This window comes from Nomia melanderi, unplaced genomic scaffold (assembly GCF_051020985.1).
Source record: "Nomia melanderi isolate GNS246 unplaced genomic scaffold, iyNomMela1 scaffold0949, whole genome shotgun sequence".
NCBI classification, from domain to species: domain Eukaryota; kingdom Metazoa; phylum Arthropoda; class Insecta; order Hymenoptera; family Halictidae; genus Nomia; species Nomia melanderi.
This window is the reverse complement of record NW_027476063.1, coordinates 5,001-12,500: the sequence shown is the minus strand read 5'-3', so window position 1 is coordinate 12,500 and position 7,500 is coordinate 5,001. Positions and strand designations below refer to the sequence as shown.

The following is a 7,500-nucleotide window of genomic DNA, read 5'->3' as shown; positions in this document are numbered from 1 at the left end:
TCGTAGCGTTTCTTCCGAGTCAACCCGCTCACGAAACTCTCTCTCGTCGTGGAATCCCCGCGTCGGAGAGTAAAACGCGAATTCATACTATGAAAACTTACGTCTCTCGACGATGGGACGATCCACGCGAAGAGTTGTTTACGTGCACGCGTATGGTGCGATTGCGTCGATTCGCTTTTCTGTACGGGGAGAAATAGAACGTTGAGTTGACTTATCGGGTCTTCGTTGGAATTACCGTCGCTGGCATTGTAAACTCCAGATGACCTTGTGATTCCTTCGTCGGGCACTGGTAAAGGGTGGCGATGATGCGTTCTATAATAGAAATACCCGTCGTAGCGTTTCTTCCGAGTCAACCCGCTCACGAAACTCTCTCTCGTCGTGGAATCCCCGCGTCGGAGAGTAAAACGCGAATTAATACTATGAAAACTTACGTCTCTCGACGATGGGACGATCCACGCGAAGAGTTGTTTACGTGCACGCGTATGGTGCGATTGCGTCGATTCGCTTTTCTGTACGGGGAGAAATAGAACGTTGAGTTGACTTATCGGGTCTTCGTTGGAATTACCGTCGCTGGCATTGTAAACTCCAGATGACCTTGTGATTCCTTCGTCGGGCACTGGTAAAGGGTGGCGATGATGCGTTCTATAATAGAAATACCCGTCGTAGCGTTTCTTCCGAGTCAACCCGCTCACGAAACTCTCTCTCTCGTCGTGGAATCCCCGCGTCGGAGAGTAAAACGCCGAAGGCTTACTATGAAACTTACGTCTCTCGACGATGGGACGATCCACGCGAAGAGTTGTTACGTGCACGCGTATGGTGCGATTGCGTCGATTCGCTTTTCTGTACGGGGAGTAATAGAACGTTGAGTTGACTTATCGGGTCTTCGTTGGAATTACCGTCGCTGGCATTGTAAACTCCAGATGACCTTGTGATTCCTTCGTCGGGCACTGGTAAAGGGTGGCGATGATGCGTTCTATAATAGAAATACCCGTCGTAGCGTTTCTTCCGAGTCAACCCGCTCACGAAACTCTCTCTCGTCGTGGAATCCCCGCGTCGGAGAGTAAAACGCGAATTCATAGTATGGAAACTTACGTCTCTCGACGATGGGACGATCCACGCGAAGAGTTGTTACGTGCACGCGTATGGTGCGATTGCGTCGATTCGCTTTTCTGTACGGGGAGCAATAGAACGTTGAGTTGACTTATCGGGTCTTCGTTGGAATTACCGTCGCTGGCATTGTAAACTCCAGATGACCTTGTGATTCCTTCGTCGGGCACTGGTAAAGGGTGGCGATGATGCGTTCTATAATAGAAATACCCGTCGTAGCGTTTCTTCCGAGTCAACCCGCTCACGAAACTCTCTCTCGTCGTGGAATCCCCGCGTCGGAGAGTAAAACGCGAATTCATAGTATGGAAACTTACGTCTCTCGACGATGGGACGATCCACGCGAAGAGTTGTTACGTGCACGCGTATGGTGCGATTGCGTCGATTCGCTTTTCTGTACGGGGAGCAATAGAACGTTGAGTTGACTTATCGGGTCTTCGTTGGAATTACCGTCGCTGGCATTGTAAACTCCAGATGACCTTGTGATTCCTTCGTCGGGCACTGGTAAAGGGTGGCGATGATGCGTTCTATAATAGAAATACCCGTCGTAGCGTTTCTTCCGAGTCAACCCGCTCACGAAACTCTCTCTCGTCGTGGAATCCCCGCGTCGGAGGGTAAAACGCGATATATAATAGTATATGCCAGTGGTTCGCGCGCGTCGTCTCTGAGATACGCGGTCGACAGAGTTCCGAAAACACGTGATGTGCCACGATTTCCGTGCGTCTTACATCTTTCGACGATGGGACGATCCACGCGAAGAGAACGTTCGTGCTTGCGTGAGGTGCAACAGCGTCGATTCGCTTTTCTGTACGGGGAGAAATAGAACGTTGAGTTGACTTATCGGGTCTTCGTTGGAATTACCGTCGCTGGCATTGTAAACTCCAGATGACCTTGTGATTCCTTCGTCGGGCACTGGTAAAGGGTGGCGATGATTCGTTCTATAATAGTAATACCCGTCGTAGCGTTTCGACCGATGTCACCCGCCACGAAAGTCTCTCTCGACGTGGAAACCCCGCGCCGAAGAGTAAACGCGAAGGCTTACCATACGAAAGAAAACGGTATTATACGCCTGTGGTATGTGCGTCTCGGCTCTGTGATACGCGATCGGCAGAGTTACAAAAAAACGTTGATGGGCCACGATTTCCGTGCGTCTTACATCTTTCGACGATGGGACGATCCACGCGAAGAGTAGTTACGTGCTCGCGCGAGGTGCGATAGCGTCGATTCGCTTTTCTGTACGGGGAGAAATAGAACGATGAGTTGACTTATCGGGTCTTCGTTGGAATTACCGTCGCTGGCATTGTGAACTCCAGATGACCTTGTGATTCCTTCGTCGGGCACTGGTAAAGGGTGGCGATGATTCGTTCTATAATAGAAATACCCGTCGTAGCGATTCGGCCGAGTCACCCGCCACGAAACTCTCTCTCGTCGTGGAATCCCCATGTCGGAGAGTAAAACGCGAAGGCTAACTATATATAAGAAATATATAGTATTATTTATGCCTGTGGTTCTCCGTTTGCCCTACTCTCAGATACGCGACTCGGAGAGTTACGAATAATCGTGATGGACCACGATTTCTGTACGTCTTACATCTTTCGACGATGGGACGATCCACGCGAAGAGATCATTCCTGCTTGCGTGAGGTGCGATAGCGCCGATTCGCTTTTCTGTACGGGGAGAAATAGAACGATGAGTTGACTTATCGGGTCTTCGTTGGAATTACCGTCGCTGGCATTGTAAACTCCAGATGACCTTGTGATTCCTTCGTCGGGCACTGGTAAAGGGTGGCGATGATTCGTTCTATAATAGAAATACCCGTCGTAGCGATTCGGCCGTGTCACCCGCCACGAAAATCTCTCTCGTCGTGGAATCCCCGCGTCGTAGAGTAAACGCGAAGGCTTGCTATAGAAGACTATAGTTTATACGCCTGTGGTTCACCGGTTGCCTGCTCTCCGGGGTACGCGATCGCGCAGGAGTTACGGAAGAACTTGATGGGCCACGATCTCCAAGCGGCTATATCTTTCGACGATGGGACGATTCACGCGAAGAGAACGTTCGTGCATGCGTGAGGTGCGATAGCGTTGATTCGCTTGTCTGTACGGGGAGAAATAGAACGATGAGTTGACTTATCGGGTCTTCGTTGGAATTACCGTCGCTGGCATTGTAAACTCCAGATGACCTTGTGATTCCTTCGTCGGGCACTGGTAAAGGGTGGCGATGATTCGTTCTATAATAGAAATACCCGTCGTAGCGTTTCGACCGATGTCACCCGCCACGAAATTCTCTCTCGTCGTGGAATCCCCGCGTCGGAGAGTAACCGCCGAAGGCTTGCTATAGAAGACTATAGTTTATACGCCTGTGGTTCACCGGTTGCCGGCTCTCCGGGGCACGCGATCGCGCGAAGGTTACGGAGGGACGTGAAGCGCCCGAGCAATGAAACGTCCGCAGGAGGAAACGAGCAACCGCCGAACATTGTTTCGCGACGTTTCCATAATGTATTGTCGTTTCGCTCGCATCCCGCTTCTTTCCCCTAGTTTCCTCGACGCGTAGTTTCGCAGCCTTAGTGGACGAATCATTCTCGATTCGAGGAAAGATATGCAGTGGGGCGTGCAATGAGCCCGCCAGAGACCACGATCTCCAATGCGTCTTTACATCTTTCGACGATGGGATGATCCACGCGAAGAGAACGTTCGTGCTTGCGCGAGGTGCGTTAGCGTCGATTCGCTTTTCTGTACGGGGAGAAATAGAACGATGAGTTGACTTATCGGGTCTTCGTTGGAATTACCGTCGCTGGCATTGTAAACTCCAGATGACCTTGTGATTCCTTCGTCGGGCACTGGTAAAGGGTGGCGATGATTCGTTCTATAATAGAAATACCCGTCGTAGCGATTCGGCCGAGTCACCCGCCACGAAACTGTCTCTCTTTCGTCGTGGAAACCCCGCGTCGGAGAGTAAAACGCGCGAAGGCTGTGACTGTAACATATATATATACAGTATACAATGCCTGTGGTTTTTGCGCGTGTCGGCTCTTCGGTATACGCGATCGGCCAGAGTTACGGAGGGACGGTGAAGCGCACGAGAAATTGAAACGGCCGCACGATTGGAACCGAGCAACCGTCGAACATTGTTTCGCGACGTTTCCATAATGCGTTTTCGTTTCGCTCGCATACCGCTTCTTTTCCCCTAGTCTCTGAGACGCGTTTTCGAGCCGTTCTTCTACTATCGATTCTCGTAGAGAGAAGGGACCGGGTAGTCTGGAAGTGGAACCCGCATCTTGCGTGTACCGTACACGGAATTGAGAGGACCGGCCGTGAAGCTCGTTTTAAAGCCGTGCGTCTGACACCCAACTCTTGCGCGCCAATTTCGCGGCAAGAGATAATATGGGACGAATGACCGGCAAAGAGCCAGCTGTGAAGTCTGTTTTTTTAATCGAATCCGTGGACGTGTGTATGCCGTAGCGTCGCTCGTCGTGTTCGTTCATGGTCGTTCCGAGAGAAAGAACGAAAGCGGTAACGAAGGGACCGGCCGTGAAGCTCGTTTTAAAGCCGCGCGTCTGACACCCAACTCTTGCGCGCCAATTTCGCGGCAAGAGATAACATGGGACGAATGACCGGCAAAGAGCCAGCTGTGAAGTCTTTTTTCATTATTTGCTTTCAATCGATCGATCGGTACGATTCGTGCAACGTTTCGCGCGATGCGACGCGAAAACATGCGCGCAACAATAGATGCGTCTGATCGGAAGAACGCGAGGGTCGACTGCACGCGATGGATTCAGTATCGGGTAGGATACAAAATATATCCCCGTCGTTTCCACGCGTGCGAGTCTTCTGCGTCTTTCGCGGGTTTTTGAATGCACTATACGCCCGGAACGTCGAGAAATATATACATATTACTTGAACGTTTTTCGTCTCGAAAGGCTTCGGTGTCGTCTCCAAGGCGACGCCTGAATCTCCTTCGCGCGCTGGTCGGAGATTCAGGTATCAACTTTTATCTTCTCTTTGAAAGAAGAGAGATATTAGGTCGAACAAATGAGAATAAAATTATATATGTGAAATATAAAATTTATACGATTACCCTGAACGGTGGATCACTTGGCTCGTGGGTCGATGAAGAACGCAGCTAATTGCGCGTCAACGTGTGAACTGCAGGACACATGAACATCGACATTTCGAACGCACATTGCGGTCCACGGATACAATTCCTGGACCACGCCTGGCTGAGGGTCGTTTACGTACCATACACTGCTTGCGTAGCTCTGTCAAATCCCCGCAGTCGTTCACCTCTTCGGATCGAACGTTTTTTTACCGAAGGGCGCAAAGAACGTTTCTGAGTCGGGTTAAGAGAAGGATGCTACGTACGAGCGAACGATGGGTGTCTCGTCGGCGTTTGTCGCGGACACGCGAAAATTCTGTGAATTTCACGGACAGTGTACGTTCTAGTTGTTGCAAAACGATCGGAATCGTTTGTATGGACTCGCGTGAGTGTTCGCGGCGTCGTGCGTCGTTCAATTACGACCGCCCGCGGATACCGCTCCACTGCGATATGGATCTGAGCGACAACTTTTTCGGCTGTTCGTGAGATGAACGGTTTCGTGTGTTTAGAAAAATTTTTTTTCCCGCGCTCCCGACGTCACCTGAAATGATGCGTCAGAGGTGAAAGAAAATATTAAGAAGTCGAGAGAGAGAGAGACTACACACGTTTTATTCATATTTTGTATACCGTGCGTGAGACGGATGTGCACGACACGTCGTATGTCGGTATATTACCGACTGGCCCCAGGGAGATTGTTTTCTTCCTCTCTTACGAATGAGATGTACGTTTCGGAGGATCGTCGTTACCGAAACACACGGCAAAACGAGACTTCTCGCAGCAGAACCTTTATACACAATACACATCGACTCTTTTTACCCCGAGAGAGAGAGAAAAGGTGTATTTCTTTTTTTTATTTTTCGAATTCGACGCACGAACGCTTTGACGACTGGAGAAAAACACGGTGTGTGTTAAAATCGTGCGGGACGAGCATGCGTATTCGTAACGGGTCGAATAGTTCTTATTCCCCGTCGTCGCGTGTCCTCGCTGGACCACCACCGTGCGCTTCCGCCACGTTCAGTTGAATTTCGAAATATATATATATAAAAAGAATCACCATATACTCTCTTTCGGGAGGTGTATTTTTATCGGTTTCTGCTATAGAGAAGAGACGGAGATCGTGTTGTGAGGTGTAACGTTTCTGTATCCCCGTTTCGGAGGATCGTCGTTATCGGCGGAACACACGTCAAAACGAGACTTCTCGCAGAACCTTTATACACAATACACATCGACTCTTTTACCCCGAGAGAGAGAAAAGGTGTTTTTCTTTTTTTTTTATTTTTCGAATTCGACGCACGAACGCTTTGACGACTGGAGAAAAACACGGTGTGTGTTAAAATCGTGCGGGACGAGCATGCGTATTCGTAACGGGTCGAATAGTTCTTATTCCCCGTCGTCGCGTGTCCTCGCTGGACCACCACCGTGCGCTTCCGCCACGTTCAGTTGAATTTCGAAATATATATATAAAAAGAATCACCATATACTCTCTTTCGGGAGGTGTATTTTTATCGGTTTCTGCTATAGAGAAGAGACGGAGATCGTGTTGTGAGGTGTAACGTTTCTGTATCCCCGTTTCGGAGGATCGTCGTTATCGGCGGAACACACGTCAAAACGAGACTTCTCGCAGAACCTTTATACACAATACACATCGACTCTTTTACCCCGAGAGAGAGAAAAGGTGTTTTTCTTTTTTTTTTATTTTTCGAATTCGACGCACGAACGCTTTGACGACTGGAGAAAAACACGGTGTGTGTTAAAATCGTGCGGGACGAGCATGCGTATTCGTAACGGGTCGAATAGTTCTTATTCCCCGTCGTCGCGTGTCCTCGCTGGACCACCACCGTGCGCTTCCGCCACGTTCAGTTGTATTTCGAAATATATATATATATAAAAAGAATCACCATATACTCTCTTTCGGGAGGTGTATTTTTATCGGTTTCTGCTATAGAGAAGAGACGGACGATCGTGTGTGACACCACGTGGTAACGTTTCCGTATCCCCGTAAAATACGTTTATCTTTTCTCGTAGAAAAGAGAGAGGAAGAGGCAGGAGCTCCTCTTTGGCGAGGCTTTCGAACGTCGCGTCCCGTCCGCCGGAATATAATGATATAAATATATAACCGCCGCCGACTTTGTGCGAAAGCGTTGAAACGAACGCGTCGGTCGCCCCATGGTGTGTGTTTGTCGTGTCTTCTTTTCCTCTTCTGCACTTCTCTTCACTGTCGATCGCGAGACCGCGCGAGATCCGCTTCGGTCGTCCAGTCCCCGAAAATTCTTCTCGGACGGGCGTTAAAGTTAACCGGAGCGC

The 7,500-nt window shown here is 49.7% G+C and overlaps 1 non-coding gene across 1 annotated transcript; it reads left to right on the top strand.

The window, feature by feature from the left end:
* Positions 1-5,175: 5,175 nt before the first annotated feature.
* LOC143176890 (5.8S ribosomal RNA) lies at positions 5,176-5,330 on the top strand. The gene has a single exon (XR_013001388.1). It is a non-coding gene; the product is annotated as a 5.8S ribosomal RNA (ribosomal RNA).
* Positions 5,331-7,500: the final 2,170 nt, after the last annotated feature.